This window comes from Solea solea, chromosome 9, assembly GCF_958295425.1.
Source record: "Solea solea chromosome 9, fSolSol10.1, whole genome shotgun sequence".
Lineage (NCBI taxonomy): Eukaryota > Metazoa > Chordata > Actinopteri > Pleuronectiformes > Soleidae > Solea > Solea solea.
In genome coordinates, this window is record NC_081142.1 from 16,149,128 (window position 1) to 16,162,291 (window position 13,164).

The 13,164-nt window shown below is 39.8% G+C and overlaps 1 protein-coding gene across 1 annotated transcript in view; it reads right to left on the reverse strand.

The window, feature by feature from the left end:
* The window catches only part of fcho1 (FCH and mu domain containing endocytic adaptor 1), a 56,943-nt gene extending 48,380 nt beyond the window's left edge, over positions 1 to 8,563 (reverse strand). Inside the window, exon 1 of the mRNA XM_058637734.1 lies at positions 8,438 to 8,563. The gene's annotated coding sequence lies outside the window, so the exon portion shown is untranslated. The remainder of the gene's footprint in view (positions 1 to 8,437) is intronic.
* Between the last annotated feature and the right edge of the window lie 4,601 nt (positions 8,564 to 13,164).

Here is a 13,164-nt window from a genome sequence, read left to right on the forward strand (position 1 = left end):
AGCCAAGTAGGAGAGAGAGAGAGAGAGAGACAGACAGAGAGAGAGAGACAGACAGACAGAGAGAGAGGGAGAGAGAGAGAGCGAGAGAGAGGACAGCACAAAGGAAAAGACAAAAGTACAGGGAGAGGTGAAAGTGAGGAGAAGTAAGATATGGTGGATGGAGGGTGAGACTTTGATGCAAAACAAACCTCCAAACAAATGGATGGTTAAGTGAATAGTCAGTGACTGAAGCACAAGTCAGATGACAGATGAGAAGACGACTCCCCAACGCATGCAGCAAAAGATCATAAAAAAAGATGACTTTGACTACAGGTAGAGGTGAAATGCATTCAACGATTCATCATTTCACTTGTGGGTATTCTATTTACTGGAGGCGTGCTCGTGTTTGTTTATATGTGGACCGACTGGAAATGCTACGGTCTGTCACACAGCTAACATTTGTCATACACTGTTTATAAAACCATGGCAATCTGTTTAGTAGAAACGATATAGAGATATGGAATGGAATATGTAAGAACTTGACCTGCTGTTGGCGCTACAGGATAAAAATAATAATAATCAGAGGTTCACCAAAGATGGCAAAGTTTATCCTGGGAGGATCATGAATATCTGCAAAAAAATTCAATAAAAATAAAAAGATGGATCGACAGACCAACCAACATATCAGCATACTGACATTGCCATAACTGTTTGTATATGAATACAATAAGTAGGGATGTGTGACATTATCGGCACGATATCCGTATTGAAAGATATTGGCTTTTAAATAAAATATCGAATATCGGCAAACAAGCCAAGATCCACCGATATGACTAATGACTAAAAGAGTAGGCTGTGAAAGCTGCTACCTCTTTGACTTCTATGCTAGCGCCCCCTACAGCTACTTTTCTGATGCTGATTTATTTTGCACAATACAGTTATTTTATATCCATATATTTAATATCTGCTGTGACAAAAGTATGAAAGATAATTACACCACAGAGGAGCCGAAATGAGGAACGGAAAAGACGTAAATATAGCCCTCGCGATGTATCGGCATATCTGCAAAAAGTCCAACATTGTCAAACACAAAAGGTCAAACAGAAGATGTGATCTATCACTTTGGGCTCTGGAAAACCCCACTGTAAAAATAGCCCACTTATCAGAAATAGTGATAATAGCTGCAGTAAAAATTACACATCCACACAACAGCACTGCAGCAGTCAGATTTCTGTATCGTCAGCACAGGTGTGAGACACTGTGAGAGGTAGGACAAGGACAAAGAGTTTATGGAGCAGCGGGAGCCTCAGAGAGCAGCAGAGAAGTCTGCTGCTCCTTCCGTCGACTGTCCTTTTGTATTCGTTTTAAACCGACTTGGCAAAGCGTGGAGGAGAGATCATTTTGTGTCAGGTCTAATTTCCTCCCTGACCACCAACAGTTTTCTGTCAAATATAAAAGCATAGGATGACTCACTGCTGCAGCTGGTTAATTTTAGGACATTGCAGGTTTCTTTCATGAATATAAAACCTGTTTGGGATTATTGGCATTCAATTCTGAGTCTCTTTTATCACTGTAGTCAGAACTAACAAATATGAAAAAAGATCAAAATCATTAGGATAGCAAATATTCGACTGGCAAAGGAAATTCACTTATGACTCTGAGATTTTAAATACATTTCATGGTCTTGAGTCAGGGTTAAGGAGCAACCTCAGGAGTCATCATGTGACCTAAAATTCAATTAAATGTGTCCAAATCTTTGATCACATGACAACAAGTTCTCATGCATAACCCATGTTATAACAAGTAATTCTAGGGCTTCAAATACTGATTATTTTCATTATTAGATAGATATCAGATGCTATGTCGACTATTTTATGAACTATATTTATTTTTACATTTTAAAATGTATACTTTATAGAATATTAAGTGTGTATTAAATGTGGAGATATTCAGTTTATTCAAGTCATTATTTCTCAAACATGAGCATTTTGTAGTTAGTTTTGCAAATATAAGAAATAGTTGCACATCTCTGCTGTATGTCATTGTAAATTGAATATCTTTGGGTGTTCTGAACAAACTAAGAAATGTGGACACGTCTTGATTTCGCCCTGAGAAATTGGAATGAGCATCTGACATTTCATAAACAAACAGATGGAAGGAAAATATAGACACTGCAGTCAACTCAAATAGGGTCAGAAGCTTCAAACTGATATCTAGATCAGATAGCATTTTCACACCACGCTCTATCATTATCAGATACGTAGGTTCCTAGTTGTGATTCATTGTTTGTAGAAGATGATTGCAACTGTCGCGGACAACCGCCTCAGCCCCCCTGAATTGTCAGCTCAGCCCTCAAAACCCAAATGAGTCAAGAAAGGCACAGTAAAACCAAAGCCTACGCTTTTAATACTGACACACTGAAACCAACAATCACATCACCACCTCGGACTCGATGACAGAATTACACCCTGTGTTTAATGACTAGGGCAACGCAGCATAGAGTTAATTTCTTAAAGAGATAAACAGGCTGCCTGGTGTTGCATGAAGTCGAGCCTTCGGTGACGGAGGCAGCAGCGAAAACAGTGAGACAACAAGCACAATATAGGCAGGGAGCTGTGAGGGGGACAGCAGAGTGATAAACACAACCCAGGCTGTCAACTCTCCATTGTCCCGAGGCCTCAATGTGCTTTTGTCACTGCAGCTACACAGCCTCCAGTCCGGTCTATGACAACGTGCCAGGCGGGCATCACTGCCTGAGCCTGGCATGACCGGCTGTGTGAGAGCACAGAAAGACACAGAGAACTCAGAAAGACTCCCACAGTGGCCATCGAGGTCCACACACAAGCTCAAGATTAGTGTGTTTGTACACTGCAGCTGTGCATTGAGACAGTGTTGAGTCTCTTGGTGTGGCTGATTGTATGTGAGGAGAGGCTGAGAATAACTTTAACCAGAATAACCACTTCAAGTTATTGTTTTGTTTTTTTAGTGACCTAAAGCAATAATACTTTTTTATTATTAATAAATTCCAAAGTCAAATAAAAAAAGACAAATATTTGCTTGTTCCACTTTCTCGAATCTTTTAGTAACGTGTATACAGCGTCTATAGGATCTGGACAGTAGGTCAGACAAAGTAAGACACTTCAGACATTTCACTGACACATACTGAGAGTAATGCTGCAACCCTAATATTAATTATAATTACTAATTTGGAAAAGAATCTGCTCAGTGAATGCAGGATTAATCATTCCGCTGCTATCTGGGTTCTTGTTATTGTTATGCAAGGAAAAGTATATCGAACAAAAATATACGCTAGTAAACAATTTAAAAGTGGTTTCCTTCCTTGGGGAGGTGGCCGATTCCTCTTTTAGATCTGAGATAATAAAAAATTATCTCAAAATAAACTGCTGCTCTCCACACTGGTCCAGTGTGTAAGAATTAGAGACAACTAAAGCCTCGTCTATACTCGCCCGAGGGTGGTGCGCACCCTACGAGAGGCGTTTATGTAACTTTTCCTTATTTAAAAATGTTAGTTTTATTTTCACACACCTTAAACATTTAATAAGCTGCACTACAACAGTAAAAGAGATGTGTGATGGATGTGGGAAATCTCTAGGTCTCACAGCGTTTGTGTAGTTTCTTTTTCAAAACGTGAAACACACTCTCTGGCTGCTTTGTCAGGTTTGGGCTGCTGTAGACCCTTGCTTAAGTTTTGTGGCTCCAAAAATCAAATCATTTTTTATTTTAAAACAATTATAGACTTATATACATCACATTGTTTTCTTGATTAATCAAGTACTTGTTTGTTTGGTGCATAAAATGTCAGAAAATGTGGAGTTCAAAAAGTTCAAAATGATAATGTTCTCACATGACGTGTATATTCAGTTTCTGCTAGGACCTTTAAATGTATAGTATGTAGGTCTCTCTCTCTCTCTCTCTCTATGAAAACAAGCACAAAAGACATATTTTGATGACATCAGTGAGCAACATGCATACGCTTCAGATCACTTCCTGATAAAGTAACCGATTCTCCCAATTTTATTTACCCAAAGTCGCTTTGTATTCCTTTGTATGCCACACAACAATGACCCGTTTTAAAAAAGTGTGACACCGGCTGAGCGGCTCCACGCTCTACGCCGCACTTCAGCCGTGAACGCTGCTGCGGCTCCACTGAACAGCTCGTCAATGCCTTTATCTGTCTCATGTGTCACAAACACAACACGTCCTGTCTTTGTGTCTCAGTAAAGGCACTCTACCATTTGTTCCCTGTTTCCATTCATTTTATTTCAACAAGGCTTATGTTATAAAATGATTGCAGGACCAGTGGATCGATGGCTTCACACTGAAGAGTCTTGGCATTTTATTGAGTACAGAGGTGCATTTGCAGCATTACCTTTCACAAAAACATTTATAAGAGTGTTGGAAACATTTTGGCTAAAGTTAAAATGTGTTTGGTAATTTTTTTTAGGTAATGCAGAAATGCTACATACGTCTTATAACAAATCAACAAAACAATATTTGTCATTCACATTTCCTTATCGTGCGTGCCTCTTGAGCATTGCACAGTATGAAATGATCCACTAACCCAGAAATAGACCCAGGACAAGAGCCAAGGTGGGTGGGTGGGTCTAAGGCCTGCGCCTCCATCCAGCCCCAGGATCCTCCCATCTGTCATGAAAGGATCTTGGCTGGGATCCCTCACAACTTCAGCAACAGGTCACGGACACGTGCTTGGGACTTCTTACAAGATTTCCCAGCAGGGTGTCACATGGTGTCACCCAAGTGCACACGGTGTGTATTAGATTAAAAAATAAATGCACTGTAAATCAAGGAGGACTGCATTAAAAGAACTGATAGTTTTGTTTACGTTCTCATTACATAATGGGCTAGCTTTACTGTTTCCTGCCCGATATTCCCTGCCTCTGGGTGCTGCTCTGCTTGGCAAAAAATGAAGAGAGGCCTTGCAGCACTTAGCCTGCATAAGAGAAGGTACACATATATTATTAATATTGTCATGGCCACCATATAATGTGTTGCAGCAGAGCCAAAACAGAAAAGTAGGGAGGCAGAGAAACATGAAGTAATATTAAGGAGATCCTCATCAGTCACAGAGAAAGAAAAGAGGCGTTATCAGGGAAGTTGAGGAGCCTAACTGATAGTGAGTGCACATGAGTGTTGTTAACTATTTGAATATTTATGACAAAGGACTGTTCATCAGGTTGTTGTCAAGAATCAGCTTGGCACAGTCATCTAATCCCATTCAAATCTAAATGCAAAACAGGGACGAGTGCAGCTGCTTCTTTCTCGTGTTGCTTTTTCTGTTTTTTAGTCAGCCTCCATTACAGATGTGAGGACAGTTTTATTAAATTGTTCCCGATTTAGTAACTGTGGCTGCAAGGCTGTGAGGAAATAGCCATTCAGCAGAACCCTGAAGATGTCACCAGAGTTTTGAACACTTTTTTCATTGCATTGCATTATCTTCTCTTTCTGTGACATCATAAATAATGACCTGTCCCATACTTATACGAGTTCTAACTGGCAGTTCTAACAGTGAGGAAAGTATTTCATCATATGTGATTTTTCACTTTTCACTTGAAAAGCTGCAGTGACAACCCACTAAGTGGTTTGAGAACTGCCCTCTGAGACCATTAACTCTTTCAATTTCAATTATCTTACAGACCAAATAAGAATAGAACGCTTTCATTTGCTCATTAAAACATTGATATTTTCCCTGGCGTATTGATTATCACATCCCAATGATATATCATCAAATCGATATTTTGATCCACCCCTACTTTGCAGACCTGGAAAATATACATGTCCATCATTTACCCTTGTTGTAACCCTAACCAATAACCAGTCTCTGGGACAATGACAATACTAGCATCTAACTGGCTGCTCACTCGTTATCATCAGTTTTATGACTTTTTTATAAGGGTTTATGGGCATTTGTTCTGCAATATTTTGCTTTGGCATCAGCAACAGCTGTGTAAATCCATGTTGTTCTTACAGCCACATCATACAATTATTTTGCATCAGAATAAAAACAGTGATGGATAGTTTCAAATGCAAGTCTGCAGCACTAGTGATTTATCAGTCATCCGAACTGTAAAGACAGTCAGCTCTGGCTCTAAATTCAGTTGTTAGGATTCGCTCTGTGGATGACATGTATATCGGTCCTGCGTGTAAAGTGTCTTTTACGTTTGTCCATACAGAACCTCCTCAACAGATAGAGATTTACTCACTGATAATAAAGTATAAGTGTGCCTCTATTGCAGACATGTTGATAGAAAATGGCCCTTGTTCCCTCTCATATTGCGAATCATATTGCCATTACAATTTCAGTCAAAAATAATTGCCATTTGATATTTGTTCAAAATCATTCAGCCCTAGTGCAAAGGGGATCTGTCCATCCTACAACATAAACATGTTTTCATCTAGTGACGGAGAGGGAAACACCATCTCTCTCCTTTCTCCCCATCCCAATAAGTCCGACTTTGTGTCTTGACATTTATCAGGGATAAAATCTACATCTATGAGAGTGTAATTTACTTCTGTGACACCGCCGCTGTAGCCAAATCACAACTCCTGCCATTTACTTTCAGAGACCATGGGGAAACGATACAAGCATACAGACCTTGTTGCCCGAGAAGATCTGCAGTGGGCTGAAGAAACGACCTTGTTTTATGTTGTGGCTGTATGGCATTTAAGTAAAATGTCGCAGAGGGAATCCAAAAATGTATCAGGCAGTTAAAGGGGAATCCCATTCTGGTTATTTTGGTGCAACTTGCACAACCTGCAAGTGATTCACTGAAGCGCAGTGCCTTACTTTCAGTATTACATACTAAACAAACCATTGGTAAAATGATACACATTTAACCACATTTTGAATGGATTTGATAGAATACAGCAAGTGACAGCAAATGTGGAGAGCATGACAGAGACCAATGACGTTGTAGTGAAAGGCCTTTTTCATGGCAGGAAAAACAAAGGTGTAATGTTGGCTGGGTTCCATTTAACGTCTTCGATTTCAGGGTGGCCGGCTCACTGTCCTTGCCTTATATGAACTGAACTGCACCTGTGCATTTCCTACTGAAACGTGTCAAAATGTCTGCTGTGAAAAACGATAGGACACGGGCCATCACAAACCCCATAAATACATCATTTGTGGCCATACAAGTTCGAGGCATATTCACATATCTGATAACACTGACTGATCTGATGTGTGTAGTTCACCTATGGCAGCTAGGATCACTAGAGGCTTACTACATTTACATGCTGTACAGACATATTAAGTAATGCCTGGCCAAATGTATCATCTGCCGCATCCGAGTATTAAACATGTTGGTATTTACAACTGAACAGTGAGTGGGGGTGCGAGCAGAACCCCGCAATAACCAATGAGAGTGAGTTGACCGGGAAACAGATGTTGCATACCAGTTTAGAACCTTAAGTTGATAGTTGAAGTCTTCTCAGCCATGACTTCAGCCACAATTTTTTACATAACATAACAGGAAACACAACACAACACAACAGTCCATCTCCTCCCTGAAATTGTTTGACTAAATGCTGAGTGTGTGGTTCTGTGTCTTGACTGGATTTAGTTTGTGCTTTCCCAGGATACTTTTTTTTTTTTTTTAAATCTATTAAAAGGCTTGTGGTCTCCCATGTTTTTAACATCAAGTCAAGAGTTGAATGTGTGAATGTGTGAATGTTTGAAGACAAACTCAACTTCTTAGAGATGCTGCTTAAACTTTTCATGCATGTTTACACATGTAGGTGTTTCTCTGATTTTGCGCCACCCATTTAAAATCAATAGAGGTTGGATCAATAACAGAAACATATCACTAGCGGCACACAACATGTACATTTTCATTGGTGGAGGGTTTATTTGAGGTACAAGACTGCATAAGTTTTGATGCAGCAGATGAGCAGAACTAAGAGGTAACGGTTTTGTCAACCGTAAAATAATAAGACCAAAACAATATACATCTTGGTCATATGATCTCGTGTGGCATTAAAAGCTGTTTTTAAAAAAACCTCATACATCATGTACTGAAAGACTTTTCTAGATACGCTGTCTCAGGAGGCACGAAGACCATTTGACCTGTACAATCTCAACTCTCAAGCAATCAGATGATGCCAACTGTGGTGGATCCCCCCTCTGTATGAACGCACTCTGATATTTAGCACTAATAACCCTGCAATCACAATGTGGATCACAGTACATCTTAAATACACGTTTCATTCTTTTGTCGCGGACAAGTTTCTCTTTCAAACGACCGCCGTGTTTCCTTGTGTTCACATCATGTCAAACAAACGTGTCTCTGCTGCCACTTTGAATTCAACAATGTCACAGCCATGCCTGGACAAACACGCTGCATCTAACCGCTAATCCGTGTGCTCGCTGTTCACAAACCAGGGACACAGAAGGAATTAGAGAGACAAATGAATCCCTTACCTGTACAGACTTCTCCGGCTGCTTTTATACTACATTTTCCATCCACGGAGTCCCCGCAGCGGCAGCAGGCAGACTGAGCGGCGGGTTCGATCGCAGTAGTAGAAAATCCAGCAGGCAGTTTCCAGAGTGCGCGCGAGCGCCTCCCCAGCTCAACGCTGATTGGACGATCGGCCTGTCAATCACAGAGAAACGCGAAGTAGGCATAGCAACCGCAAAAAGGTGGGTCAAGGAGATAACCCGAGCAGGCCATTGGGTCATTGTTTCAGAGGCAACGCCCACAAAATATAGGCTACAGAAATGATTTATCTTTTAAAAAATACAGTTTTTTTCCCCCCACATTTTATTCACAAAAATAAAACAGCTCTGAAAACAGAGCTGAAATATAGCTGACATGAACACAAACAAATCGTTTTCACTCAAATATCACCGTAAATCACAGAGTTTCTAACTGTAACTGCCTGTTTATCAACGTGTCATGTCACTCATGTCATACATTATCTGTACAACATTTCACTCATGTGTCAAAGGCCTCAAGTGACTTATAATAAAGATGTCTAATATTTTTAATATTTATTATATATTTCTCTTCTCGCATTAAAACAATTTTAGCATTAAGTCATTAAAACTAGTGACTAATAACAGACAATTTCCTTCTGAAACCAGGCAAGGGAATCAAATACCCTGACCTCAAACAGAGTTGAACATTTTAACACATTTCTGTGGCTCTCTCACAACTTTAAATGCAAACTGCAAAGAGTTAACTGCTTTAAAATCTCTTGCAAATTTAAACACAACCATACTCTCTCCTTTGAAACTATATCTCATAATTTATCAAGCGATAGTTTCTCTAAACCTATATATTTGGAAACTGGGTTATTATATCCTCCATAAATTGTAAATAAAGATGTTTCAGGAATGTTGTGTGTCCTCTAAGACAAAAGGACACACAGAGGACGCACACAGCTTCATTTTTGTCCTTCTCAACCAATGCTCATCTAAAGCCAGTGCAGTCAGACCTCTTGAGCCGCACAGATCCCTATTATTTACCATCAACGTGGAAGGCTGAACATGTGAACAGCCTTTGGCAAATAGACAGTGTAATTCAGAGTCAAAACACAACGTCTTTGTTGAATTGTTTTGTGTCTCTGGGATAGTTGTCTTTCTGTCAACAAACAACGACGAGCGTCAGGGTGCACCGCATGCCAGCATGGGAGCTGAGACACAGTGTGTGCCTTGCTAAATGACTCCTTTAAAGTTTTAAAACACAGCAGAAGCACAGGTTTCTTCTCTAATGTCATTATCAGTGTCAACAATCTCATTTGTAGCACAGCTGATTATCTGTACACTTTTGGGGGGATTTCAGGTTTCATCTTCGAATCATCTTGTGATTTGACATCTGAAGTTGAATGTCAGCATAGCAGATATATAGTCACTTAAAAGTCAGCAATATGATGTAAATTTGGCTTTTGGCATAGTGAAGGATAAACTGAATTTGAGTGACAAGAATATATTTACTTCCATGTGGAACTCCTTATCAAAGTCTGAGATAGTGACAGAGTGTGGGGGAGGGATGGCTTCACATTCACCATCTCATCTCTCAGTTGTGCTGCAGCAGCAGCTTCATTCTTGTCTATATGTCTCCAATGTCTTTTTTCTGATCGGTGAGAGAATAAAATGGCACTTCAGATTGATCGTCAGGTTTTTGCTGCAGATCTCATGTTGTCAGGTGTCTTTTGACAGGAGAGGATAAAATAATGAGAAATATAAAATAAAACTTTATCAAAATGGGATAAAGAGTGGTTGTTAAAGTAGCTGGATCATGGTCTCTCCTGTTTCAAGCTACTTTGTATTGACTGAGACATGTTGAATCAATCAGTCAAAGTTGTATGTAAACACTGCATTGACCTCCTTTCATTTAGACAAAGCATTATCCCCAACCTTAACCATAAATAAGTGTCTAATGCTAACCTGAACCTAACCATAAAACCAGGTCTTAACCCAAAAAAAGCAATTTGATCTTTTGGGGACCAAACAAAATGACCCCACGAAGATAGGTTTGTACATTTTGTGGTCCCCATAAGGATAGGGACCACAAAATAGGATATGTTTTCTATCCTTGTGGGGACCACAAAACGTACAAACCTATCTTCGTGGGGACATTTTGACTTTTGAGGACATTTTGTTTGGTCCCCACTAACACCTGGTTTTAGTGAGGTTTCCTCAAGGAGATATAAGATAGATAGAAGTGTGTGTGTGTGTGTGTGCATTTGATTTACTTTTTTAAGGCCTTTTTCTGGCATAAACACTGACATTGTCAGGACCAGTAGTCCAAACCAAAAACTGGTAACGTTTAGGGCTAAGATTTAAATTGTGGTTAGGGTTAGAATTATGTTTAGGTTAGACACTTAGTTACCCTAACCTTTATCATAACCCTAAAACCAGGTCTTAACCTGCAACCTGAGTGAGGACCTGCCAAAATGTCCTCACTTAGCCAAAATGTCCTCACTCTGTATGGTTTATACAATGTTTGGTCCTCACAAAGCTGCAAATACAAGAACACACACACACACACACAAACACACACACACACACACACACACACACACACACACTAGAATACATTCAATTCACAAAATTAACAATGTAAATATCAGCAGTGTTGATAATTTAACTGTTTGGGTTTATTGGCATTTGATAACCAGCTTATAGGTGCATTACTGCCACCTACTGGACTGGAGTGTGGACTGCACATAATATTTGGCAGGGGGAAAAAACCTGTGTCTTCATTAAACCAATAATACCACAGTATTTCATACAACCGTGACATTCACAGTGAGATTAACAAATGAGTGAGTGAGAACTTATTAGCAAAACCCAACAAATGAAGTCTCCTGAGACTGAGGTTGCAGCTGAGCTCACTGCGACCGTTGATGATATTAGACACTCATAATTGAGTCCCATGTCTATCGAATGTCTCGTGCAGACAGTGAAATCCCTGCCACCATGTGCACAGGTGTTATCTCAACATCACATGACCTTTCGCGTGCTGCTGCACATCAAAGACACGAGCTGTGCGAGACGCCTGCAGCCTGGAGGCGTGAATGCATGCTGTGATGCTCGGAGATGAAATAGTGAAATCAATACAGGATGCAGACGTCAAAGTGAGCACATGGTTGTAGCACACATACATTTCCTGTATAGGACTGAGCTCATTTCCACCTGCAGCAGGCAAGAATGAAAACAAATCTGTAAGCTGTAAACCAAAGACAATGTGGATCATGTGATGTATTGTGTGATCACATACAAACTCTGTCTTTTTGTCAATAGTCTTGTTGGCAGCGTCCCTTCACCTCCATCTGTCCACACAAATGAAAATAATGAGAATCTTTTGAGCCTTAAATCCTCAGCAGAATCCCCAGAAAACAAAGAAATATGACTATTGCCAGTTCCTTCCACTTGTTGGTGTTTCTATTCTCATCCTGCATGTTGCTTCAGACACCAGCTCTATGTGCTCTCATTTGTCTCCCTCTCTGATCATGACCTCCAAAGTACAACAAACGTCTTTTTAAGGTTTTCACTGTTTTCAGATCAGTAAAGTTGTGTGCTGTTAATAGAATAGAAAAAAGCCTATAATTAAGACAGATAATTAAAAATTTGTGATCATGTTGACATGATCCTGTTAACTTTCAAGTAAAATCAGAAGTAGGTATAATCTGTAAACATAACTTTAGAAATTTAGCATATTCAACAACATAGTTACATATTTTTTTAAACCCAGGATTATCACGATTGTAACTTTTTAAATATGACAGTTAATTAGTGAGCAGAGAGTGCCGTTCATTCCTCCTTCAGAAAAAAAGTGTAAGTGTCTCTTATCTTAAGGCTGCAGTGTCTTAGCAGTTCTCATTTCTGAACTGATGTATCGAGCAGATTCTGCACACATTAAAGAGCTCAGTAGAGGTTGAGGACCAAAGAGGAAATGATGCAGTAAAATGAGACAAACCGCCGCTGTGCATTAGACTAACAGACTCAAATTAGGACGAGCTGGACCGATAAAAAGATTAGCAGTAAGTTCATGAACATGAACTAGAGCTGTTGGATGTCAAATTATTACAGAGGCCAAGAAGCCCACCAGGGGGAGCATGGACTTCACTTTTTCCACTTCTGGGTGGCATGAGTTGATTCTGGGTCAGTCATTTTCAAATGAATCTGACAGGAGCTCAATACTTCCTCCTTTCAATGGAGCTGTAGGAGATGAATTTATTGCGTGGACTTGCCTTTACTGTTTAGTTCACCGAGTCATTTCAACCATGAAGTCCTGCACGGTGTCATTATTGCTTTGACACAAAGTTACTAATGAGCGCCTGTCCTCTAATTGGACCATGACATGATTGTAAAATACCACCGGCAACAACAAAATACCCGCAGTGCAGACGAGACGTGAATTATATAAATACACGATCACAGTATTCAGTCTGGTTATAGAAGCAGAGCTACTTACTTCCAGAGAAGGGAGTAAGTCACAAGCAAGTCTCAAGTCTTTTACCTTCAGGTCTCAAGCAAATCAAACCAGTCAAGTCGAGTAACTCGCTTTAAATCAAGCAAGTTACAAGACCAATATAGAAAGATGAAGACGATTTCCCACATATACAGTAATCACTATCAGAAACACTGTATTACTCATACAGTGTAAGGACTGCTTCATGGGTTGTTTATTAAAGAAGTTA